The 27,853-nt window shown below is 51.7% G+C and overlaps 1 long non-coding RNA gene across 1 annotated transcript; it reads left to right on the forward strand.

Moving 5' to 3' along the window:
• The first annotated feature begins 3,385 nt into the window (after positions 1–3,385).
• Positions 3,386–4,197, forward strand: LOC146856330 (uncharacterized). The gene is made up of 4 exons (XR_014980932.1): positions 3,386–3,496; positions 3,588–3,661; positions 3,757–3,825; positions 3,941–4,197. It is a non-coding gene; the product is annotated as an uncharacterized LOC146856330 (long non-coding RNA).
• Positions 4,198–27,853: the final 23,656 nt, after the last annotated feature.

The raw sequence follows: 27,853 nt of genomic DNA on the forward strand, positions 1-27,853 counted from the left end.
CAAGAAAGTAGGCAAGAGATTCTATTCATGTTAAAACTAAATAAAAAAAGTATGATAGCATATAGGCAGTTTAGCAGGCAGCAGCACTGTCCTAAAATAACGAATACCAGATATAGACCGATTACCCGTCATCTAATCAAAACAGTTTTTGCTGTGAGACCGGGTGAGCTGACCTGTGAGCTCAATGTTTAAATGCACCCTATAATCTTTATCTAGATATACATAAATTACATTTCCCTTTTTTTTATTGTTAAAGGGAACCAACCTTGTTAACTTGAACGAATCCTCTTATCTATCTAGATCGAGTATTTCGGGGCTTTTTGAGATGGTATTTGAATTTTGACATTAAAGGGTGTAAGCATGTATTATGTACTCTTAAACCACGTCCTTTTCATTTAATCCCAAATGGTTATTTTACCTGCTACGCATACATGCCAACATTTCAGAAGAGCAAAGTGGGAGATATTTTAGAAAAGAAAACGGGAGAATGGGGCCTTGAATCGGGTTACTGGCATGTATGGGCTTTGGAAGCGTGCTGCTTCAGGATCGGACATTTGAAACGCAAATGCACGTTTTTTTTCTTCATGGAGCGCAATGGCAGGCAGAGAGGGGGTGATGCAAGCAAGTGTTGTGCACTGGCCTGGCAGTGCATACACCCCCCCCCCCCCCCCCCCCCCCCACCCCGTGTGTGGCAGCGCGGGCTGAAAGAGCTTCCCGGGCACCACACAGCGCCCCTGGGTGGTACTTCACAGGTCTTTTAAAGACCATTCGATTGTTAATGAGGCTTTGTTGTTTTTTAACCCCTTCTAGAGCCCCTGCACCCCACTCTAACTATTGCTGGAAGAATTAGCACCTTACACAACAGCAAGCCCTGTCAGCTGAAACCCCGAGGAATCGGGTTTCTGGACGCTTGAATCGGGACGCGGGAGACTAGTTTTCAAATCGGTAGTCTCCCGCCTGAATCGGGAGGGTTGGCATGTCTGCTGCTACGGGCCTACGACACAGTTGAGCGGGATACGCAGTGCGATAACGTCTTAAGTTGGGCTGAAAGGTGTAGGCCACGCTTACTGGGGGAAACCACTTGGGTGTACTGCAATCTTTTTCTTTATGTGAATCATGTCTTTGAGTCCCTATGAGTGACAGACGCATGCATCGCACACTGTAGAACATATATTTATTCTTTGAAGCATGCTCCATTGGTTAGTCACTTGCTCAGCTAGCTCAACGCTCGAGGATGAGACTTTTGTGGTGGCATACCTATGGGTTATTGTTCTCAGTCATGGTACCATATTATGTCCTGTCACTATCAGTTGCATGCAGATTGAGGTATTTACACATTATGAGTGCTTGTCTGATGTAGATGGGGTGAATACATTTACTGTAGTTAAAGGCATAGTAATGCTCAGAAAGCAGCTTGCAGCTACAGCAGAGATATTAATTGACCCACAATAGTTGTTTTTCGATCAAGCCCTGTTTGTGGAGCAGTCTTAGGCTATTGTTTGAGAGTTGATGCTGTGTGGTTGTGTCTACTGTTCATCATTGCTGTCTTAGTGAATTGTTGGCACTGTCCGTGGTTCGTTGGCAGTATCAATGCTGGGTACTGTTGTTTGTCACTGGTGTCTCAAGTATTCAAGTATGGTTGTGCTTCAAATTAATAACTCCAGTTTCTCCATGTAAGTATTTGACTCTCTCATGGTAGTGAGTTTGAGCAGTGAAGGCTTTATGCTCAGAGGTTAATTGATTAGAAATGTAGATTCAAACGAAGCAATAAATAACAAACTCACAATGGAATGTCCAGTCCAAACTATCAGCTTGTGAACAGGCAGCTTTACAGTTGAGTAAAATCTATCAGTTAAAATTCAGTACTGTGGAAGAAATTTGCTCCTTAAGTACTTGATATTTTAAATAACAAAAGTTTGTCTCGCTCATATTATCTTCCCCTCCCCCCGCCCCCACAGGAACCCTTATCCTGCCTCAGAAACCTTTCAATTAATCTGTCAATTGTTATTAGTCATTTATTTTTTAAATGCTTAATTTTTAGTGATAAATGCAAAGATCTAGAAACAACGGTGCCACTTCTGCTTTGGCTTCCAAGATCAATGTGTATGTGTCTAGATCTATGTGTGTGTGTGTGTGTGGTTCTGTATGTGTGTGCGTGTGGCTGTGTGTGTATGTGGCTCTGTGTATAAATGTGGCTCTGTGTGTGTGTGACTTTGTGTGTGGGGCTCTGTGTAAGTGTGGGGGGCTGTGTGTGTGGGAGGCTCTATGTGTGTGCCTCTGTGTGTGTTGCTCTGTGTGGGTGACTTTTTTTGTAGGTGGCTCTATGCGTGGGTGGCTCTGTGTGTGGGTGGCTCTATTTTTGTGTGGGTTGCTCTATGTGAATAGCTCTGTGTAGGTGGCTCTGTGTGTGTGGGTGGCTCTGTGTGTGTGGGTGGCTTTGTGTGTGTGGCTCTGTGTGTAGGTGCAAATGCAATAGGTCTCGCATTTGAGAGAGATTAAGCTATTGACATTGTAAATAACAATGGTGTTTCTTTAAATGTTTTAAAAATAAAACCATAAACAAAAATAATGTCATGAGCAGTGCCAATAGCTTTAACTTTAACAATGCCGAGACCATTGCATTGTAAATGCTTGTTTCAAATTGTCATTCTTTCCAAACTGGTGTAGGTATTCCAAACAGATAACACTGTACCTTTTGATAATTGTTGTCCACTCTATTTTCCAATTTTTAAATGTACTGGTCCAAGTTGTCCAGATGTAAATCGATGATCAAATACTGTAATTATTACCTTTACGTATATGCGTGCTATAATTCGCCCTTGCTTTCTATTGTGATTTCAATCCCGTGCCTCTCTCCTTAGGTACTTGATTGAACCATTTTGTGGTTATCATTACACATCTTTAATTTAAACATGGACAATACGGTTGGATATCCAATGTGGTGTTTGTTTACTGCATTTTTTCGAAATATTTTTTTCAAAATATAGCTTTATTGAATATGCTGACATGCCAATCGGAAGTATATGTATTCTATGCACTGATCGGGTGTCCCTTTTCCTTTTCTCTTTAAACTTTGGCCGATTTCTTCTTGCCTTGGTAATTGTCCCTTTCTGTCCTTTCCCCTATCACATGTTCCTTCGAGACACTCGGTCCCCGCTTTTGTGCTCTAGTCCTTTAATTAGGTTTCTGGCCATCACGGTTCTGTGACCGGCCCTAGTCGTCAGGACCTGATTCCTTTGTCCTTTCTTAATTTTTGCATCATTCCCGCTCCTCCCCCGTATTTGGATTCAGTCCCCCTGGGGCATTTTGTCCCCGTTTTTTCCACGTTCTAGTTTTTCCATGGAGACTCTTCCTCGGAACTATTTCCTGAAACACTTGGATTTCCGCCATACTGCGGATTTCTACCCAGTCGCTTGGATTACTGCCAGTGCGCATATCTGTTACGTTGTAATTAACGAATCTTGATCTCCACTCCGTGTTCCTGCTTAATTTTCTGGTAGGTGCCATTAGAAATTGGTCTGTCGGACTGTCCCGATGTTTTAAAATAATTTTTCGTCATAATCCCCGTTCTTTTTCCCATCCTGCAGGTCACTTCCTCCACTTGCGTGTACCCTCATCCCTTCTTCTCTTTTCCCTCTTCTTGAAGCTGGACTACGTGTTGGTAAGTCCCCATTCTCTCAGTTTTTCTCCACCCTTGCCCTCTTTTCCTTTCATCCCGAATTTTGGCCCTGACGTTGTCCAATTGTTTCTCCTTAGGAGTTTGTCCCTGAAATTAGACCTACCTGTGGAAATCGTTATTCTCTGAACCCCATTTATTGATATCAGGTACCCTACACACCCACCCCCCCCTTTTTATTTCACTTCTTCCCTCCTTTCTTTCTTTACACTATTATCTTGGGTGTATTGTATTGATTTTCTTCCTATCTCCTTATATCTATAGAGCACTTTTAAAGAGTTATGTAACCATCGTCCTGATGATGACCTTGAGTGATAGAGGTTGAAACGCCGTCGACCCTACAACGCAATTTATGGCTTGTTTAATGGTCAACTTCGAAATGGAGAAATCATGTCTATGAATGCATAATAATTTTGTTGACTTACACTATTGTATTGACTGTTTTGCGCCGCTGGTCGTTGTTTTTTCACCACAGTTGTCACTGCGCCGTATATTCACCCTACACTTTCAGTGCACTTTGGTTGATATGGTTACTGCAATTTAATTTGTATTTATGTGCTCCTATGTGTGGAATAACATCCTTTCATTCTCCTTGGTCTCCCTTGTCCTTCTTTGTGCTATAGGATTGATTACTTATTGAACAGTCCCTTTATTTGAATTACCTGTTGAGACATTGTTTATTGTTGCCATATATTACCCGTTCACAATTGGGTATACGGGTGTACTCCTGTTTTTGTTTGACTTGACAATCCTGAAGGCAGAGTGCTTGGTTTTATGTGAGAGGGTGCCCAAGCATGAGCTGAGCCCCTCTGCAACATTCGGAAATACTTCCTTATGGCTGTTCTGTGATACAGCCATACCATATACTCTTAAGTGCATTATAACCTCACGGTAAATGCTAACTTTGGAATGGCTGCATCAAAACATGTTGTGTTTGGTGTCAAACGCTTTGGAATACTACCCCCCGCCAGTCCTGGTGGCAGGGGTAGCATTCCACCCTTCTAGAGTGAGAGACATGTTCATCCCCTAAACTTAGTATAAGTATAGGAATCCAGTCCCTAGGACTTTAGATTACCCTGGACGAAACTCTGAAACATATATCCTGGACCTTCGACTTTCTATTTCGACTAGAAGACGGAAGAAATCTCCCTTGGGGTCAAGGAGGGACTCCCCTGGTTGGCAGGCACCAAAGAAGCAACTGACCAGTCTGCAATTCTGAAGCTCCCACCGGACACCAAAGGCTTTGCAACCCCAGAGGTGGATTTCAAGACTTCCCCGAGGCTACCCTTAGTCCACATCAAAGCTGAAGCCCGTGGCTATCGTGGGTGATGTGGAACCGTGAACCCTGTAAACCGTGAACTTTTGCAGCAACACTATCTCCCTGGTCATCCTCGAAGTTGTGCTTTGGGCTCCGAGTAGCCCCAGCCTTGAGCACCTTCTGCACCGAAGATTGTGACCCGTGGGCCAGCTTCAAGTGTGACCACTTGAGGCTCCTTTGCAATCACTAGTTCGTTAGCTAGCAGGTCCCCACGAACACAACTCCTTTTCTAATTGGGCGTTCCTAGTTGCTCCAGATGTGCCCTGACTTACCCTCGCTGGGTGAGTCCCTCAGAGCTTGCTGGTCTGCACCGCAGTCCTTTCTATGCATTCCTGTGACTTGCAGTTGCCAAGGCTTGTTTGGTCCTTTATGGTCGCCGACACCGCAACACTCGACGGACTTCATGGGACAGCTCGAATTCGGCTCATGGACTTCGTCAACACCTCCTGGACCTCGTGGCTGAAGAGTCAAGACACCCATCAACTCACCTGAAGCACCCAACATCTGTGGGCATTGGTCCATCCTGCCCTAGGTCACTGGCAAGTGACTCAGACTCTGTCCCCTCTGCTTTCAGGTTCCTTACATCCTAAATCCAGGCTTGGATCTCTCTGGACACTTCTCCTCTTCACGGCATCAGCAGTTCTTTGCAGGCTTCCATTGAAATCGATGACGGGACCCGACACCAAAAGACACCTATGCACCCGGCATCACTGGGTGCGGTAACTCGAGTACTCCGGTGCTCTCGTGGGTGCTAGCCCTAAAACTTCTTAAGTCCAAAAGGGTTTGGTCCTGACTCGATTAGAAGTGTCCCTAATGTTTCCACACTGCATACAGCTCCCGTGGGTACCCTGTGTCACTACCTTGGGTGGTTCCTTGGGGTCCCAGCGATTCTAGAGGCAATAGGCCTAGTGCCTATTCCAGTCATGGTTCTTGTACCACTTTTTTAGTATATGGTTTGGTACGCCCCTAGGACCCAAACATGTATTTGTGCTTTTACTGATGCTTGATCACTTGTAACTTTAGTACTTTAAACTCCAGTCTCATAATGAGACTAGAGGGGTGTGTTTAACCTTAAATACATATATTTTTAATATATACCTGATGTGGTTGTCTTTTCATTTGATCATTCAAGATATTATAGACTGGTAAAACAAGCTGCTTTACATTCCTTGAACACTTAGCTTGAAGGCTGCTCTCCATAGCTTCCCCTAGGATAGCTTTCAATAAAGGTTGTCTTTAACCTATCACCATAAGGGGTTGTTTGGACTGAGACAAGGTGCCCACTAGAACTAGTGGACATCATATATCAGGCGACCTTTTCACACCCTGTATGGCAGAGTGATAATATTTCAAAAACAGCTGCACATCTAGTGAAGTACTGTATGGTGTGCATGATGCCCAATCCTGGAAAACGTACCCCTACACCACCTGGTAATTTCCCACCACCCACTTTTCCTTTGGAGGTGCTTCAGATGGATTATATAGAACTAGACAGATGCAATAATTTGAAGCATGTTCTGGTGGTTTTCTGTGCATTCAGTAAATGGGTTAAGGCTTATTCCACTAAAGACAATACAGCCATTACAACTGCAAAGGTACTCCTGAAGGAGTTCTTTCCTCGTTTTGGCTTGTCCCGTTTGATCTGGAGTGATAACGGAAGTCATTTTAATGCCAAAGTGATTCAGTTAATTTGTGATGGTTTACACCTAAAACAGAGGTTCCATGCTGCCAACCACCCACATTCAGCAGGTTTGGTTGTAAAGTACAATGGTACTCTCAAACTGAAATTGGCTAAAATACAGGAGACAACAGGGTTACAGTGGCCAGATGCTTTAACATTAGCTCTTGTGTCGACAAGAACAACGGTCCATTCTAGGACAGGATTGTCACCCGAAGAGGTTGTGTTTGGACACCCGGCAAATGTCTGGTACGTCCTGCGCTCTCGGCGGTTTTCCGATATTGAGTACCCGTTGTTGGTTGACTATCGTGCTCAGTTGACTGAAGGTTTGCGTTCTATTCACCAACAGGTCCGGGAAGCCCTGCCAGCTACACCACAGAGGCCCGGACATGATATTCAGCCTGGCGACTTCGTGCTGGTGAGGAAATTCCAGTGGAAGAAGAGTTTGGAGCCATGGTGGAAGGGACTGGAGCAGGTCCTACTGGCTACATGCACAGCTGTCTAAGTCGCCGGCCAAAAGAACAGGGTGCACGCAACTCATTGTCGCAGGATACCTCTAACCTTGCCCTACGATCAATGGGTGAGGGATGGAATAGGGGACTTCGAGTGTGAGACGGTGCCTCAGTTTGTCCCCTTTAGTGACACAAAGCTGACCTGGACCAAAGCGGATGAGGAAAATGAAGAAATGCTGAATGCAGCAGTTCCTCCTGAAATACGGGCTATCTAAGAGCCCCTTTTCATTGATCCCTCTGTGCCTGAAGTCACTAGGTACAATCTTCGCCCTTGGCTGAAGAACAGTGCACCAAAGGAGAAGTCAGATTAGTTAAAATGGACTGTGTAATTTAGGGTGTACTTTGCTATAGTACCAACTGAGTTAGTTTAGGGTGATGTGAGATTTGTGCACTGTTTGAACATTAGACAGGATAGATCGAAAGTATCCCCTTGGGGGTACATTATCCTGGTCGACGTGGGAATACGAGCCTAGGAAAGAGCAAGCTCCACCGCCGGTGTTCAAGAGCGCCAACGTTTTGATGGACAATAGGAGCCTGTACCAGTGAGGCTCTGACGGACATTGGGAACTTGTATATTCCTCTTGCTGGCATTTTTCCCCCTTACTTTATCATTTGCTATGCACCTCTTTGGCAGAATGGTTGCATATGAGGAGCAGCCAGTGATTTCCCTTGTTCGTACATGCATATTTTGGTCTACCATGAAAAAGATATTATGTGCTCTTCTTGTGATAGTACTGCTATTGATTCTGGGTGGGGTGTACTAAACATAAGGTTATTTCTCAAATACGCACAAAAAAAGCAGCCAGAGTAAAGTATTTCTAGACACACATAAAAGATTTTTTGGTGAGGGTACAGCTTGTTATTCCACCGAATCTGTCACAAGTTTATGGACTGCTTACCCATTGTCACTCGTCAATTATACGTATACCCGCCCAGCCCAATTTGTAGAGGTAAGGGGTGAGTTTGGATTGGTATATTCTGGTCCTTGTTTATATTACAGGAAGCCACAGGGAAAGGGATATCCAGCTTGTGACAATAATATGTATTGTGATAATCTGTATATGAGAGAGCAGAACATTACGTTAGTGGGCTGGCATTACCAAGATTTAATGGTCACCCGGAAAGCTGGTTATTATCCTGCATGTTGCCCGACAGTAAACAGTACTGATACATTTTTGTGTGTCAATTGGAATGATATTGTTTAAAAATACGATGTCTTTAGTGAAAAAGAAGGACCTGAGTATTTTTGGAATGAACACCAGTATGCTTTTGTAGATTATCAAGGTCCACTCTATGCACATCCAGGATTTTAATTTCTGTCTAATGGTACTTATTCAAATGTTTATAACGGTACAGATGATGTTGCTCCAGGGATGATGCTCCCTCTAGGTGTGCCTTGTAAGTACAGTAAGCCAAATATAAGATGGGTAAAAAGAACGTTGACTGCAGAGTTCTGTGATGGAGTGACAGATTTGGAAGTCAATAATTATAGTATTGGTATCACCTGTGGGTATATTCTTTCCTCCATTATTACCTTTGGTGGTACTGCAATGGATAGGGGTGAAAAAGCTAGAGAATATTTTGGATGTAAGTTGCAGACACTGTCTAACTCCACAGTAGCTGCTTTGCGTGTCATCACCACCCAATTGGAAAGTATGCAGACATATTCTGAGCAAACTAGATATGCTGTTGATTTCATCCTAACTAAGAGAGGTGGTGTGTGCGTGGTAGTAGGAGACCAGTGTGTAGTCGGGATCACATATATGGAAAGAATATTTTCAAACACATTTTAGACAACAATTATTAAAGGAATGGAGAGTGGGAACTGGAGTTGGTCACTTCTTTGGTGGATGTAGTTGGATCCTTGAAAAGGTGATTTATTTCATTGTGATTTTGATTTCTTGCTGTGTCTCGGTTCAGTGTCTTCCCTTATGTTGTTCTAATTGCACCACCTTACTCGCTCCTAAGAGAATATCGATTCATGATACTAATGCTACAAATATGATTCAAAAGGAGGTAGAAGACCTCATTCAAATAGATGAGGGTATTTTGAGACTTCTTCCGTCCTTACTGTTTCCCTTCCCGAAGCTGAAAATACGGAGTGCTCGTCAACTAATTTATTCATGATTTATTGCATAACATGTCTTTTTGCTATTACACAAAGGTGCCGATCACGATCCGGTAAAAACCGGGTACGAACCGTCGGACGGAGCATATTCTCCGTCCGACGCGTACCCGGTCGAAAAAATATACAAACATGGAATTACGATTCGCACGGAAATACCATTTCCGTACGAATCGTACAAAACCCCGACCGACGAAAATAAACATACAAATGTGATCCGGGAAAGCGCCGACGTGACGTCGGGACGCACGCAGCCTGCCATTCACGAACCAGGAATTACGATTCGCACCGACGTCATCCCGCACTGTGAATATTTTCCGGCAGCCAAAAACTGCCAGGAAATCAGGACGACGCGAACAAGGAGTACCTGCACGCGACGGACAGACATGGACCCGAACCTACGTGTCATCCCGGCCCTCATAGCAGTCGACCTCCTCTACAGGTTACGACGCAGACGCCGCAGAAGGTCAGAACAACAAAGGGAGGGGGGAAAGGGGGGGGGCAGGACCAGGGGCAGGCCACAAAACCCCCACCAAAGTCACACAGCACACATGCCCTGGACCTACCTGACCCCCAGGCCCTGGTCACTACGAGGGGGTGGGGGCGTGTCCAGCAAAGCCAGCGTCCGCCACAACGGAAGTGCTTGACGACGCGAACCGGCAACACAACAATACAGATACGTCCCGTACCCACGCCTTAAGAGCGTGGGTACGAGTCGTACCACGCCCACACCTACGTCATCCCAACAATGGCGGGACGGCTGTACCCACGTGGCAAAGGCCTGGGTACGGGCCGCACAAGCATCACATAGCGTGGGGACGGATATGTACGGACCGTACCCCCACCCCGTATGCATGGAGCGTACCCCCAACCCCAACAGTGTAAGTACGACCTGTACCCTCACCCACGTACGTATGGAGCGTACCCCCCACCCCAACAGTGTAAGTACGACCCGTACCCACACCCGCGTACGTATGGAGCGTACCCCCAACCCCAACAGTGTAAGTATGACCCGTACCCTCACCCGCGTACATATGGAGCGTACCCCCCCACCCCAACAGTGTAAGTACGACCCATACCCACACCCGCGTACGTATGGAGCATACCCCCAACCCCAACAGTGTAAACACGACCCATACCCACACCCACGTACGTATGGAGCGTACCCCCCACCCCAACAGTGTAAGTACGACCCATACCCACACCCGCGTACGTATGGAGCGTACCCCCAACCCCAACAGTGTAAGTACGACCCGTACCCTCACCGGTGTACGTATGGAACGTACCCCCCACCCCAACAGTGTAAGTATGACCCGTACCCACACCCGCGCACGTATGGAGCGTACCCCCAACCCCAACAGTGTAAGTACGACCCGTACCCACACCCGCTTACGTATGTAGCGTACCCCCAACCCCAACAGTGTAAGTACGACCTGTACCCTCACCCGCGTACGTATGGAGCGTACCCCCCACCCCAACCGTGTATGTACGGACCCTACCCCCACCTCGTATGCATGGAGCGAACCCACTCCTGTGTATGTTCTAAGCGTACATATCCTGAAATAGGAGGGGTGTGTGCAGAGTCCTCCCAGCAGTGCCCAGTCACAAGAGTGGTGTGTGCAGAGTCCTCCCAGCAGTGCCCAGAGACAGGAGGGGTGTGTGCAGAGTCCTCCCAGCAGTGCCCAGAGACAGGAGGGGTGTGTGCAGAGTCCTCCCAGCAGTGCCCAGAGACAGGAGGGGTGGGTGCAGAGTCCTCCCAGCAGTGCCCAGACACAGGAGGGGTGTGTGCCTATCACTCCCAGCAGTGCCCAGAGACAGGAGGGGTGTGTGCAGAGTCCTCCCAGCAGTGCCCAGTCACAAGAGTGGTGTGTGCAGAGTCCTCCCAGCAGTGCCCAGAGACAGGAGGGGTGTGTGCAGAGTCCTCCCAGCAGTGCCCAGAGACAGGAGGGGTGTGTGCAGAGTCCTCCCAGCGGTGCCCAGAGACAGGAGGGGTGGGTGCAGAGTCCTCCCAGCAGTGCCCAGACACAGGAGGGGTGTGTGCCTATCACTCCCAGCAGTGCCCAGAGACAGGAGGGGTGGGTGTAGAGTCCTCCCAGCAGTGCCCAGTCACAAGAGTGGTGTGTGCAGAGCCCTCCCAGCAGTGCCCAGAGACAGGAGGGGTGTGTGCCTATCACTCACAGCAGTGCCCAGACACAGGAGGGGTGTGTGCCTATCACTCCCAGCAGTGCCCAGAGACAGGAGGGGTGTGTGCAGAGTCCTCCCAGCAGTGCCCAGACACAGGAGGGGTGTGTGCCCATCACTCCCAGCAGTGCCCAGACACAGGAGGGGTGTGTGCCTATCACTCCCAGCAGGGCCCAGAGACAGGAGGGGTGTGTGCCTATCACTCCCAGCAGTGCCCATAGACAGGAGGGTTGGGTGCAGAGTCCTCCTAGCAGTGCCCAGACACAGGAGGGGTGTGTGCCTATCACTCCCAGCAGTGCCCAGAGACAGGAGGGGTGGGTGCAGAGTCCTCCCAGCAGTGCCCAGACACAGGAGGGGTGTGTGCCTATCACTCCCAGCAGTGCCCAGAGACAGGAGGGGTGTGTGCAGAGTCCTCCCAGCAGTGCCCAGAGACAGGAGGGGTGTGTGCATAGTCCTCCCAGCAGTGCCCAGACACAGGAGGGGTGTGTGCCTATCACTCCCAGCAGTGCCCAGAGACAGGAGGGGTGGGTGTAGTCCTCCCAGCAGTGCCCAGACACAGGAGGGGTGTGTGCCTATCACTCCCAGCAGTGCCCAGAGACAGGAGGGGTGGGTGCAGAGTCCTCCCAGCAGTGCCCAGACACAGGAGGGGTGTGTGCCTATCACTCACAGCAGTGCCCAGAGACAGGAGGGGTGTGTGCAGAGTCCTCCCAGCAGTGCCCAGAGACAGGAGGGGTGTGTGCAGAGTCCTCCCAGCAGTGCCCAGACACAGGAGGGGTGTGTGCCTATCACTCCCAGCAGTGCCCAGAGACAGGAGGGGTGGGTGCAGAGTCCTCCCAGCAGTGCCCAGACACAGGAGGGGTGTGTGCAGAGTCCTCCTAGCAGTGCCCAGACACAGGAGGGGTGGGTGCAGAGTCCTCCCAGCAGTGCCCAGACACAGGAGGGGTGTGTGCCTATCACTCCCAGCAGTGCCCAGAGACAGGAGGGGTGGGTGCAGAGTCCTCCCAGCAGTGCCCAGACACAGGAGGGGTGTGTGCAGAGTCCTCCCAGCAGTGCCCAGACACAGGAGGGGTGGGTGCAGAGTCCACCCAGCAGTGCCCAGACACAGGAGGGGTGTGTGCCTATCACTCCCAGCAGTGCCCAGAGACAGGAGGGGTGGGTGCAGAGTCCTCCCAGCAGTGCCCAGACACAGGAGGGGTGTGTGCCCATCACTCCCAGCAGTGCCCAGACACAGGAGGGGTGTGTGCCTATCACTCCCAGCAGTGCCCAGACACAGGAGGGGTGGGTGCAGAGTCCTCCCAGCAGTGCCCAGACACAGGAGGGGTGTGTGCCCATCACTCCCAGCAGTGCCCAGACACAGGAGGGGTGTGTGCCTATCACTCCCAGCAGTGCCCAGACACAGGAGGGGTGGGTGCCTAACACTCACAGCAGTGCCCCTGCAAAGAAAAGGGTGGAGTACCCACAGATCCAACGCCCACAAATGTCAGTCAGGTGCATAAAGATCCTGCAGTACATGTACCACATGTGTGCGAGGCTGGAAGTACACATATGCATAGCGCCTAAAAGAATACACGTACACATGAAGTCATGGCAACAGTCTACATACACAAGTAGAGTGACCACCAAGGACGCCACGAATGATGCAGGTGGAGACATCGCTCAGCATGCATGGGCCAAGTTTAACGAGTCCGTCACACACCCAGCCAATGTAGACACAGCTCAGCACCACATATTGGAAATACCCTGCAGGGAAGAAGTCAGGTTACACAGAGGAAGGAACACACCTTGGGACGATGTCACCATGCAGTAACTGCTTACATGAACAAAGTTATTTAGCCAACAGCTTGTGATGGCACACAGATACCAGGATCCACCCTATGACCAGCACAAGACGACAATTCCCACACACCCAACACATAATCACCACCCAAAATAATGGGGCAGGTCGACCAACAGCAATACCAGACAGACAGTAGTGTACTAAGGAAAAATAAATTGCTTTAATCAGCATCCAAAAATATGTTTGTCCCTTGACAGTTCAAAAAGTACAATGCCCATAGGGCAATCCAAAGTTCCAATCCAGGTGGGGGACACAGTGGGACGCGTGTCCCCTAGCTTGCCTGCACAGTCAGACTCCTTCATCTTCCAGAGCGGGGAGGGCATCCTGTGGGGGGGAAGGACCAGGCACCGCAGGGACATGAGGGCGAAGGGTAGGCGTCGTGGGTGCAGGGATGGAGGACTCCACCACAGGGGGTGGGGCAGGGCCAAAGGCGGAGGCCAGGATGGCACTGCACACCTTAGCAAGGTCCTCCAGCGACTCCCCTGCACCCGAAGGAACCACAGGCCCCAAGGAGGGGGGGGGGGCGGAGGGATGGGTCGCAGCGCCACTGGGGGAGGGTGTGGACAGGGGGGGGGACTCAACCACCCTGACCGGGGACTCCCTTGACCGCTTGCGGTGTGGTGTCACAGTGGGGCTCAGGGACAGAGCGGCCATGAAGGAGTCTTTGCCGGTTATGTGGCCAGGAGAGCTGAGGGGAGGGGATTTGTAGGGAGTGGATTTGGTGGAATGCGGACTCCCACTCTGGCTGCGAGGCTTACGTTTGCCCCCTGACCCAGTGGGTGTGCCTACTTCACCCTGTGTGTGCGTGCCAGGAGGTGTGCCTATGACCTTTCCTGCTGGTGTGGTGCCTGTGTCTGTTGTGGTGGGTGCATGCTGACGTCTCGGTGTACGTGGGACAGGCATGGGAGTGGGAAGTGTGGATGGTTCAGGGGTAGGGGGTTGGACGTAGCGCTGCAGGAGACCCACTGCTGCAGTCAGTGTCGAGTCAATGGACCTCAGCAAGTTGCGTTGGTCAGCCTGCGATGAAAAAATGCCCTCCAAGTATGCCTCCATGTTGTTCAGCACTTGGCTGTGGCCATGGAGGACATTAAGCATCGCAGCCTGACCACCCTGCAACTGCCGCTGGATGTCCACAGACTCGGCATTGGCGGCAGCAGTGGAGACAGGGGCAGGGGGTGCGGTGCCTGGCAGGAAGGAGACATGTGGTGACCGGGCACGCTGGGAAGGGCCACGAGCAAGTGGGAGGCGGCTGATGGCAATGGAGGGGGCAGGGTGAGATGTTGTGCTGCTGTCGGCTGCTGGTGCAGCCTCCGCCCACTCGTAGAGATCATCCTCGGACCCGTCAGCTTCATATTCTGTCGTGCCAGTGGACAGGTCCTCGGCCTCACTCTCCTCCGCCTCAGTTCCACTCAATGTGCCAGCCACGATGTCAACGCTGGCACTGGTGCTCGGTCCCTCCGCTCCGTCTGTGCTCATGTCTCCCTCCGTGTCCCCCGACGATGCTGTGGGCAAGGTGAAGAGACAGCAATTAATCACACACCTGTATACATATGTCATATGAGTCCAATCTACATAGGTTACAGTGCATAGCCTGAAAAGAAAGATCAGTAACATCTACAAAACAAGGTACAGATGTAGGGCATGCAACACACAGTTGGTTGACGCACCATGCCACTGAAAATCCATGGAGAGCATGACACAATAGCAAATGACATGAAATGGAGTTTGACATAGGAGCCAGGCCCTGGGGACAATCCAGCACTGCATCTGCACCACACAGTGTTGCCGAAAATAGGGATGAGCAGGGACCATATCCATGAACTTGAGGCACATGCTGCATAGGTAATACTGAAAACATGCCCAACATGACTGGCTCACTGCACCTTGAGTGTATGTCCAGACAAACATCACACACTGGCCAGACCTAGCAAGGAGATTTTAGGTTTTGACATGTAGGCTGTGCCCGCACCAACCACCCCCTACATGAGACAATTTGTTGAGACACAGGAAGCACTTACATCTCTTAGTCTGGGTGAAATACACAGGGGCTGCATAAATGCAAGATTGGACGCCAAATACCCAAGGTGCGCCTGTCCAAATAATCATGTACAAATGGTCATCATCAGATGATTGTAGCAAGACACACAGGCACTGGCCACCGTGAGTATGAACAAGGAAAATCAGGTCAGGCTGTACAGTGGACACTTGTACTACATTTTACGTCTATATACCTGGTGCCAGGGGACAATGGCACAGAGCACAACCTATGCTGTAGACACTGAGAGTGTCCACGTTTTGTGATGACACACATGACACCTATGAAAATATGCCCCAGGGGACAGTAGTGGCCACACAACTCCATGGTCCTGAATGGGAATGACTGCAACACACGCCACCATCCCTGCACTATGCGTATCGCACACTCATGCACATCATGTCACAGGCCACAACATAGGACATGCGTGCTGTAAGGAATGACACTTGAGAGACTAACTCCCATGTCTGGACTCAGCATCAGTGCCAACTGACATGGAACCCACATGTACTGAACTGGACAGGGCACAGGCAAGGTCCCAAAACCTGTTACACACCACCCCCACACATGATGCTACAGGCATAGTTCACGTGGAGAAAGCGCCAGCCTACATTACCTTGTGAAGGAGTGACTACACACAGACCAGGGAACACATTACAAGGAGGGGAAGGGAGGCAGGAGAGCACCGCTATACTGTGGGTAACTGGATCTCCACAGCACCTTTAAACCCTGGCAGTGTATCCATGCAACTGTGCACTTACAAATGCTGGTGACACACAACAAACACACATGTACCTACCCCCTTCCTGCTGCTGCTTCTCCTGTAAGCGCCTGTCCAAGTCTGGAAATACCACCGCCAGCACACGCTTGTGGATGTGGGTCAGACGGCGGCGCCCGCGGTTCTTATGGGTCTCAGGTGAGTCCCCCAGCAGGACCCGTGCGATCCTCCGCGTCCAGCACCGGATATCCTGCCAGCTTTTCCTCACCTGGGCCAGGCGCCGCTTGCGACCCGCCGTCCTCCTCACGGCACTGATGGCGGTCATCCATATCTGCTTCTTGGCAGAGGCGCCTACCTGTGAGGATGAACAAGTGACACTACATCAATACACCAGGCACATGTCACAGAGAGACATATTAGAACAAATTTGCTGTTTACAACAAGGCATAGTATGCATCCAACGCATTGCACCGTTGTCATAGGGACATGATCCTCTGGGGAAGGGCAAAAGCAGTACGTGCCATTGAAAGTACACAGGTGGAATGAGGGCAACGACACAATCAATGATCCAGGCTCACACTGTGCATCAGAAGGTACACCAGGATAATGTGCAGCACCTCTAAGCAGTCACATGCCACAGGCCACTGACGCTACCACAGCAGAGTACACAGACACACACAGACACAGGACATTCACCTGCCATTGCCAAATGCAGCGACAAACCTCACTCTGCACTTGTGCCACTAGACGGGGGGGGGCTCACAGGTGTGGGGCTGGCTCTGCACATCAGACACACAGCACTGCTCCCTGCTCACATCACATGGGCAGGGTATATCCATCCCTCATGCAGCCCGGGTGCCACACTCCACATATGCACCCACCCACATGACAGGGGACTTACACACACACCGATGTCCAGGGTACGAACACATCATGTGGACACTCTCAGCACAGGTACACAGAACTAACACACATCTGTGGGTACAGTCACCTGTCACACTGGGCTGACCACATAATAAAATGAGGACTGTAGAGGCTACATTCCCAGGAGGACAAGACAGGCAGAATGTGGCATGCACCATGCAGTGATTGTCACAGTAAACACAATGCAAGTGAGGACGGCAGACATGCACCACAGCATGCACTGGCTGGGAGACATCAGGCATTCCCCCCCCGGAACCCCCCCTACAGTACATAGCATGTGTGTCACACCTGGACACAATGCCAGAAGTCACAGTCACAAACAAGGGACACAGTCTGTGCTAGTAGACTCTGCACTCACCTGATACCCTGGTCGCCCATACAGCAGGGGGTACTGTGGGAGGATCACATCCAGCAAAGCCAGGTTCTCCTCCAGGGTGAAAGGCTGTGACCTCTCCACAGACCTTGACATGGTTCCAGGGAATCAGTAGCAGCAGCTGGGTCGTCGAATCCAAAGATGTGCAGGCAAGTGCTCCCTCATGGGACCTGGCTGCCTTATATCTGTCTTTCTGGCCTGTTTCATGCACAGGAGTACAGAGTGATTGGTCACTCACATTTGCATCCTATGTTTCCTCCAATCCCTTCAAACCTAGCACAGTCAGTGGGTTCTTATTGTGTTTTTTTCTTGAGCATGATGTCAACTCCAGAACCACATTGCAACAAAGTAGATTCATTCAAACTGACTACTGCTGTGCACCTCCAGAAAAAAATTCAAACTTTAAACTTGGTCTCCATGACAACCAGCATGCATGTAGGCCTTTAAACTTGTCCCTCATGTGTCCCCTATGTAATTTGGAGTTTCACACACAGGTACGGTGCGTACCAGGGCCCTAGGGCACCACAAATGCATAGCAACGGCCCGTACAGGCGTGTGTACGGTCCGTATCACTATGGATGTGCTCGCGTATGCGTACCCATAGTGATAGTGAGCGTACGCACGCGTATACGGTCCGTACCACTATGAGTACGCATACGCGAGAACACCCATAGTGAAAGTGAGCGTACGGGCGTGTGTACGGTCCGTATCACTATGGGTGTTCTCGCGTATGCGTACTCATAGTGGTACGGACCGTACACACGCCTGTACGCTCACTATCACTATGGGTGTTCTCGCGTATGCGTACTCATAGTGGTACGGACCGTACACACGCCTGTACGCTCACTATCACTATGGGTGTTCTCGCGCATGTGTACCCATAGTGATACGGACCGTACACGCGTGCGTACGCTCACTATCACTATGGGTGTTCTCGCGTATGTGTACCCATAGTGATATGGACCGTACACACGCCTGTACGCTCACTATCACTATGGGTGTTCTCGCGTATGCGTACTCATAGTGGTACGGACCGTACACACACCTGTACGCTCACTATCACTATGGGTGTTCTCGCGTATGCGTACTCATAGTGGTACGGACCGTACACGCGTGCGTAGGCTCACTATCACTATGGGTGTTCACGCGTATGTGTACCCATAGTGGTACGGACCGTACACGCGTGCGTACGCTCACTATCACTATGGGTGTTCTCGCGTATGCGTACTCATAGTGGTACGGACCGTACACACGCCTGTACGCTCACTTTCACTATGGGTGTTCTCGCGTATGTGTACCCATAGTGATACGGACCGTACACGCGTGCGTACGCTCACTATCACTATGGGTACACATACGGCAGCAATCCCATAGTGATAGGGAACGTACACAGGCCCTCTGAGCGAATGTACGGTACCTTTCACACATCACAGTGGTGACGGGCAGCACACCGGAAGGAATAGGGCTGACATACTTGTCCATGGATGGACATCAAGGCATTGTCTGGGCAGTACTACATGTGTGGGGCACAGGTGTGACAGGCTGTGATGTGGCACATTACTCCTGAGTCGAGAAGGCACCAGATGTATGATGAGATGTGTACAGATGTTATGTGTGACGGTGCAATGTGTGCCAGGCATGCCCTTTACTCCTTTGACATGTGTGCATGTCCTACTGCACACTTGGGATGAGCGTCACTGGCATGGCACAGTCAACAACACACGCAAGTGTCCCCTGATGCCCGCTAAAGGGGTTACCACACCAGACATGTCAGTACCCACGGTGCACGATGTGACTATGTCATGTATGTGTGGGGTGTCCCCATTAGCTTGATGTTGGTGCTCCCTCAAAAGCATCAGCTGTTGCAGCAACCAACATGTGTCTGTGTGTAGATGGACATGGCACACTGTTACGCACACCAGGCCACATGTGGTATCGGATGTGAGGTGTGTATGTATGCATGGGACACGGAGTAGCGTAACAAGGACATGTCTGCATCCTCTCTATGAATGTGGTGAGTCATTACATGTACACCTTATTGGCAAGGTGTGTGGGCTGTCCTAGTGTCATGTCATGTGACCTGTGGCTCTAGTGTTCCGCTACCAGTCTCTGAAATTGACAGCCTACTTCAGATGATGTGTTGATGTATGTCACTCCTGTGTTGCGTCTGGCTGTTCACTTACACTGGGACACAGCTAATCCCATGCCATGGCATGTGGAGGTTCACAATCTCCGTGTGTAGCTGGGTCTTGGTAGGAGTGTCACCTGGCAGCCATACGTTTCCAGGGCATGTGGCACATACCTGACTCCGTATGTCGCATATGTGTATTGTCAGATTAACATGTGCTTAGCACCAAAAAATTGTTGTTGTAGTGCACTCACTCTTCCTTGTCACTTCCAAATTACTGCAGAGCGCCGCCTCTTCCCCGAGCAATTCCGGACTTGGCTGACATGCGGGAGAATGACTGTATCCGGTGCTACCGCTTCCCCCAACCATTGATTGAGGAGTTGACGGCGAGGCTGGCACCACACCTGCAACCGCTGCACAGGTATCCTACGGCACTGACACCCAAGCTGAAGGTAATGGCAGCCCTACATTTTCTTGCCACGGGTACCTTTCAAAATACCATAGCTCTTGTTGGTGGCATGTCCCAGAGCATGTTCTGCCGTGTGCTGCATGATTTCTTAGAGGCCATGTTGCTTCACCTGGATGAGTTAATCCATTTCCCAACCCCTGAAATGTTGACTGGGGTCAAGCGTGGATTCTATGCCCTGGGAGGGATGCCCCATGTCATTGGGTCCATAGATGGGACACATATGGCTTTGGTACCACCACAGGCACAGGAGGTAGCGTCCAGGAATCACAAGCACTACCACTCCATCAATGCCCTTGTGGTGTGTTTGTCCAACATGGTGATTTCACATGTCTGTGCTCGTTTTCCAGGATCAGCACACGATGCCTACATCATGAGGCGTAGCAGGGTGCCTGAGATGATGACACAGCTGCGCAACGAACGAGCATGTGTTGTTGGTGGGTACACTCTGTCTGTCCTGTATTTTGCGTAGACTTCCAGCACAACCGCTTCTCCTGTCCTACTTATGTCCATGTGCTTTCCATGTAGGGGACGCTGGCTATCCCAACATGCCATGGCTGATCACACCTCTCCGCAACCCCATCACGCCGGCCCAGCTCCACTACAACACCGCCCATGGCCGGACAAGGCGAGTGATAGAGAGGACATTTGGCCTCCTGAAGAGCCGATTCAGATGCCTCCACAAGACCGGCGGCGCCCTCCCATATGCCCCGGCGAAGCTCTGCAAAATCTTCATGGTCTGCTGCATGCTGCACAACATGGCAGTTGAGAAAGCTGTGCCACTCATCCTGGATCAAGATGATCAGGACCATCCACCCGTGGAGGACCAAGGTCTTGGCAATGGGGCTAGTGATGTGGAGGATGTGGTTCCGCAAGAGGACATCCGGAGTCGGCTCATACACGACTTCTTTGCTTAGTGGTGAGTACCAGTGTCTGTGTGTGCACGCATTGGTCCCCGTGTGGCATGTGTTGCCATGTGTGTGTCCATCTGCATGTATGGCACGTGAGTCAGAGGTGTGTGTGGATGTGTAACTGGAGTGATGGTGCCAGTGATGGGTGTATTTCCCCAGTCATAATTGTGACCTAGCATGTTGTCATCCTTACATGTGTCGAGTACATGCACATGCAAGTGGCTGTGCTTTTTGTGGCTGACTTCTTGTGTCTCTCTCATCCCCAGGTACTTGCGCATGCCGTCTGCTGGTTGCATTGTTGTGGCACTGCTATTCCTCATGGACACGTCATCGTGTGCTGACTCAGCGTTACACGCACGGACAAGTTTGGAAGTCTCCGTAGGGTAAGGGATGCATCAGGGGTGTATTGGGTGTGGCAGTTGTTTACGATGTGTGCACACTGCCCCTGTCGATGTTTGGTTCCTCTGCAGACATGTCGCATCACCATGGGACACATGACATGCAGCTGGGTACACCTGAATAGATGGTCAGACTTGTTGACAGTCATCAGTGATGGGATTGTGGATTGTGATGATGGCATCTATGTGTGTTACACTGCCCTCGGACACATACGGTTTGCATTGGCTTGACATGGTGTGGGACTTCCACATCAGCGGATCAATGGTGTATGGCAGCCTCTCCGTGAGCAGCAGGGGGTGTTTAGCTGTTAGCCGACACTTGTGTGCCAGTTCCATGGCTATCACGCATTTGTGCTGCAGAAGGGGGGTTCCAGTGTTGGACCCACATGTTATTCCACATGACCCGTTCATGTGTACTCCGAGTTGCCTCTGCAATCCCGAATACATGACTAATAAAGGTGTCCCTATGCCTCCAAGGTGCCTCTTCTCAGTCAATGCTGGTGTGTTGCCACGGTGCATCCGGCATGTCTGGCATGGTTTTCCGTGATAGTGGCTATGTGTCTATGTGTAGAGTAGCAAGCTGTTTGTGTGGGATTAGACTGTGTATTGTGCATGATGTCCATGACTGTGTGGGTATTGTGACATGTGCCATCCCCATGCATCCAACGTTGGCCAGGCCACCATTCTCTGCATCCACCTGACTCAAGCTTGCAGGACATGGTTCTGCCACCTGTCCACACATACCTGGGTGCCCCACAGGACACTCCACATGATCCCTGACCTCTGCGCATGGCTGTCACTGTACTCAATATGTCTGTCGGCACGGTTGTGCGGCCACCCCCTCAGCTGGTTGGGCCCATCACGGGTGTGTATGGTGCTCCATGTCTGTCTTGCCTAATACAATGTGACCCATGTGTGTCCTGTGCCAGACTCAGGCCCCAGGGTGTGGATGGTTGAAGTCAAATGAGAACTCAGGCATGGTTAGACTTTACAAGACACATGTAAGGTAATAATGCAATATGTAGGCATCTTCTCTTTATGGTGTAACTTTTTATTTTGGTTGGGGTACGGGGGGGGGTATGACATGAGGGGCTTTCCGGGTGTGTAAAGTCCAAAGTTCACTAGGGGAGTTGGTGTCCTTGCCATTTGAAATCCTCAGAGTCCATGCCACAGTCTTTGTCAACATTGGTCAGACAGTGACCAGCAAGTCCATGTGGCAGAGAATGTCTTTTGCTGCTGTGCTGCTGTTGGTCCAGTGGGCCAGGTGCCAGGCCAGGTATCCTGGGATATGGTGCTGTTGCGCTGACCCTCACGGTCTTTTCCGTGGACGACCCGCCCTCCTGCGGGGACCCTCAGAAGCAGGCCGTGACGATGTTTGGGATGCTCCGTCGGATGTCTCCTCCTCATCCCTCCCTGTGGGTGGTGATTTTCTATGCCTGCTGGCACAGGGAGGGTTGCCCATGTTGTCGGCTATCCGACGGAGTGTACTGTGAATTCCCGTGAACACCGTCACAAGCTCAGCCTGTCTGTCCTCCATCCGCCGTTGGTGTCGCAGTAGACAGGCATGTTGCTCCGCATGTTGCTGGGCCTGCTGGGTCTTGATCTCCTCGAGGATGGACACAACCTGGGCCATGCCCGTGGTGTCCTGCCAGTATGTGTCCAGGATGTTTCTGACATGGGGATATACCGGTTCCGCAGCCAACCAGTCAGGCTCGCGCCTCCGCCGTCCTCCACTCCCACCACCCCTGCCCACTTGCACCTGGCCTGCCCTTGTGGGCACATCGGATCTCCGGGACCCCTGAGGGGTGGCATTGGTGTTGTCGCCTGCCTCCTCCTGGGTGCCCGGTACACCGTGTCCCTCCTGGCCAGCCTGGCTGCATTGTGGTGGTGGGGCAGGGATCCTGGGTGTCTCCTGGGATGTGGCAGGAGTGGGGGTGGTGGTTGGCCCAGTTGTACCTGACGCAGATGCTGCAGGTGGTTGGACACCAGAGGGGCCAGGTTGGTCGGGGTCGGGTTCGTCCACAGAGTGGTGAGAGTCGTCGCTGCCGGTGGGTCCGTCATCCCGCCGAGCCGGGTCCTGTGAGTCTTCCCCCCCAGTGTTGGGGGGTGATCCACAACGTTGACCTGTGTGTGAGAGAGACAATGTTAATTTTGTTCCATGCAACATCCATGTTTCATTCGTTTCTAAGTTGGCACATTTCCTCTGGGAATTTGGATATGTCTTGCATTCCACTCACAGTGCACTTGTGCATGGGTATGTCCCTTGGCCACAGCTTTTGCGACTTTACCTATGTGTGGCACAGTCTTAGTTGCTGCGTCAATTGTGACTGCAGTCAGCAGTGGAATGAGCAGGTGTGGCGAGCCATGCATTGGCGCCTTCCGTGTTGCACTGTACGTGGGCACATGGAGTTGTTCCACACACTTAGATAATGCAGGTAGCTGGCGTTGTGCTCGTGCACAGGTTGACACATGGCCCAGTGTTTTGCCATGGAGAAGAGGGAGGATTCAGGCACTGGCCACCCTTGTCTACATGCACGCAGTCCACCTGCTGACAAGCAGACTTTCCCACACCCCCCACGGCTGAATTGGTCTCCCTGTGTGTCCATTTCTCACTCCCTCTCTGTCCCACTCTCCCTCCCTCTGTGTGTCAGCCTCCTCCCTCTGTCCGTCTCCCTGTGTCTCCCTCCCTCTCTCTCCCCCTCTCCCTCCCTCTGTGTGTCACCCTCTGTCACCTCAGCCCAGCTTCCTAGGCACACACTTTTTGCAGATCTTTGACTGGCCCTTGGCTTGTTGATGTGAGTTTGTTTTTGATCAGCAGGCACCCATTGGGTGTAGTGTCTGTGTCTTCGCTGCTGCTGTGGTGGTGTGTGCTGCCACTCTTTCACAGTGTTGGCTGTTCATTAGCTGCTGTCATGTGCAAAAATGTGCCGTCACCCCCATGTGTTAATGCAAGGCGTCCGCCATTTGCTGGCAAGTCTTTCCTGTGTGGGGACACACTGTTTGTCTGGCTGTGACCTAGGCCATATGGGCAGGGGGCATTGTTGTCTGCTTCTGAGTTGCACTATGTGATTTTTGTGGCCCACACTCCCGCCATCCAGCTTACCGTGTCTTGTGTTGGTGTTTTCTGTGGCCTGTGACTTTGCATTGTCCAGCTGGGTGCATGGGGCATGGTGGCGCCAGTGGCATGTGCGTGTTCATGGAGTGTGGTTAAGTCATGCGATAGCTTGGGGTGGTTGCGTGCCTGTTTGTGAGTTTGGTTGTGGATGACGTTCCCCCCATGTGAGGTGAGTTGTTTGTGTACTCACCCGAGTCCGTCTAATCCGTCCACTGACACCACCGGCAGTATGGCCATCACCCTCTCCTCCCAGGGATGGTAGTGTACGGGTCTGCGGGGCGGCCCTCCTCCAGTGACGTTGGCCTGGTTGTGGTCGTCGGTCATTTTGGCTCGGACCCTCCTCCGCAGATCGTACCACCTGGCTTGGCATTCATGCCTGGTCCTTCTGGTGGCCGCAACAGCATTCACAGCATCAATAATCCTCTGCCACATGGCTGTTTTTTCGGTCATGCAGGTCTGTCTGACCAATGTTCCAAAGAGGTGTGGCTCGACTCTGAGGATTTCGTCGACAAGGACCTCCAACTCTTGGCTAGTGAACTTTGGATTCTTGTTAGTGGGCATGGTGAGGGGTGTGGGTGTGGATGGGGGGGGAGTGTGTGGATGGTTGTGGGTGTGTGTGTGTGGTTGTGCAGGTGTGTGTGTGAATGTGATGAGGGGGTGTTTGTGAAGGTGTGTGTGTGAAGGTGTGCAAGTGTAAGGTGTAGTAAAGGTTCTAGTATGGTGCTGTAGGTTGTGGGGTCTGGCAGCAGTGAGTCTGTTGCAAAGGCTCATGGTTTGTGTGTGTGGGCCCTTTTTATTGGTCCATTGGTGGGTGTGGCTGTGTTTGAAGTTTGGGTGGGTGTGTTATAAGGAGTGGTTGTGTTTTGGGCCTCTGTTTTGGATTTTGGCAGTTGCAGGTCAGTGAATGTGTTGTTTTTGTACTTGTTGGACATTCGAATGGTGTATTCTTGTGTTGTTTTGCTTTGTCCTGGTTGTGTACGTGCGTTTTTAGCATGTGTACGGTGTGTACTTCGGGAATTTTGTTGTACAGTGCTGTCCTTGTGTCTGGCTTGGTACGACTCGTACATGCGCAATGTTGTGTGAAGGTGCTGGTGTTGGGGCCTGGGGTGCGCTCCGTACTTACAATGTTGGGGTGGGGGTACGCTCCATGCATACGCGGGTGAGGGAACGGGTCGTACATACACTGTTGGGGTGGGGGTACGCTCCATACGTACGCGGGTGAGGGTACGGGTCGTACATACACGGTTGGGGTGGGGGTACGGTCCGTACATACACGGTTGGGGTGGGGGTGCGCTCCATGCATACGCGGGTGGGGGTACGGGTCGTACATACACTGTTGGGGTGGGGGTATGCTCCATACATACGCGGGTGAGGGTACGGTCTGTACATACACAGTTGGGGTGGGGGTACGCTCCATACGTACGCGGGTGAGGGTACGGGTCGTACATACACGGTTGGGGTGGGGGTACGGTCCGTACATACACGGTTGGGGTGGGGGTGCGCTCCATGCATACGCGGGTGGGGGTACGGGTCGTACATACACTGTTGGGGTGGGGGTATGCTCCATACATACGCGGGTGAGGGTACGGTCTGTACATACACAGTTGGGGTGGGGGTACGCTCCATGCATACGCGGGTGGGGGTACGGGTCGTACATACACTGTTGGGGTGGGGGTACGCTCCATACGTACGCGGGTGAGGGTACGGGTCGTACATACACGGTTGGGGTGGGGTACGCTCCATACGTACGCGGGTGAGGGTACGGTCCGTACATACAGGGTTGGGGTGGGGGTATGCTCCATACGTACGCGGGTGAGGGTACGGGTCGTACATACACGGTTAGTGTGGGGGTACGCTCCATGCGTACGCGGGTGAGGGTACGGTCTGTACATACACGGTTGGGGTGGGGGTACGCTCCATGTATACGCGGGTGGGGGTACGGGTCGTACATACACTGTTGGGGTGGGGGTATGCTCCATACGTACGCGGGTGAGGGTACGGTCCGTACATACACGGTTGGGGTGGGGGTACGCTCCATGCATACGCGGGTGGGGGTACGGGTCGTACATACACTGTTGGGGTGGGGGTATGCTCCATACGTACGCGGGTGAGGGTACGGTCCGTACATACACGGTTGGGGTGGGGGTACGCTCCATACGTACGCGGGTGAGGGTACGGGTCGTACATACACGGTTGGGGTGGGAGTACGGTCCGTACATACACGGTTGGGGTGGGGGTGCGCTCCATGCATACGCGGGTGGGGGTACGGGTCGTACATACACTGTTGGGGTGGGGGTATGCTCCATACATACGCGGGTGAGGGTACGGTCTGTACATACACAGTTGGGGTGGGGGTACGCTCCATACGTACGCGGGTGAGGGTACGGGTCGTACATACACGGTTGGGGTGGGGGTACGGTCCGTACATACACGGTTGGGGTGGGGGTGCGCTCCATGCATACGCGGGTGGGGGTACGGGTCGTACATACACTGTTGGGGTGGGGGTATGCTCCATACATACGCGGGTGAGGGTACGGTCTGTACATACACAGTTGGGGTGGGGGTACGCTCCATGCATACGCGGGTGGGGGTACGGGTCGTACATACACTGTTGGGGTGGGGGTACGCTCCATACGTACGCGGGTGAGGGTACGGGTCGTACATACACGGTTGGGGTGGGGTACGCTCCATACGTACGCGGGTGAGGGTACGGTCCGTACATACAGGGTTGGGGTGGGGGTATGCTCCATACGTACGCGGGTGAGGGTACGGGTCGTACATACACGGTTAGTGTGGGGGTACGCTCCATGCGTACGCGGGTGAGGGTACGGTCTGTACATACACGGTTGGGGTGGGGGTACGCTCCATGTATACGCGGGTGGGGGTACGGGTCGTACATACACTGTTGGGGTGGGGGTATGCTCCATACGTACGCGGGTGAGGGTACGGTCCGTACATACACGGTTGGGGTGGGGGTACGCTCCATGCATACGCGGGTGGGGGTACGGGTCGTACATACACTGTTGGGGTGGGGGTATGCTCCATACGTACGCGGGTGAGGGTACGGTCCGTACATACACGGTTGGGGTGGGGGTACGGTCTGTACATACACTGTTGGGGTGGGGGTACGCTCCATACGTACGCGGGTGAGGGTACGGTCCATACATACACGGTTGGGGTGGGGGTACGGTCCGTACATACACTGTTGGGGTGGGGGTACGCTCCATACGTACGCGGGTGAGGGTACGGGTCGTACATACACTGTTGGGGTGGGGGTACGCTCCATGCATATGCGGGTGAGGGTACGGGTCGTACATACACGGTTGGGGTGGGGGTACGCTCCATGCATACGCGGGTGAGGGTACGGGTCGTACATTCACGGTTGGGGTGGGGGTACGCTCCATACATTCATGGGTGGGGGTACGTCTCGTACATACACGGGTGTACATACATGGGTG

This window comes from Triturus cristatus, chromosome 4_1 (assembly GCF_964204655.1).
Source record: "Triturus cristatus chromosome 4_1, aTriCri1.1, whole genome shotgun sequence".
NCBI classification, from domain to species: Eukaryota; Metazoa; Chordata; class Amphibia; order Caudata; family Salamandridae; genus Triturus; species Triturus cristatus.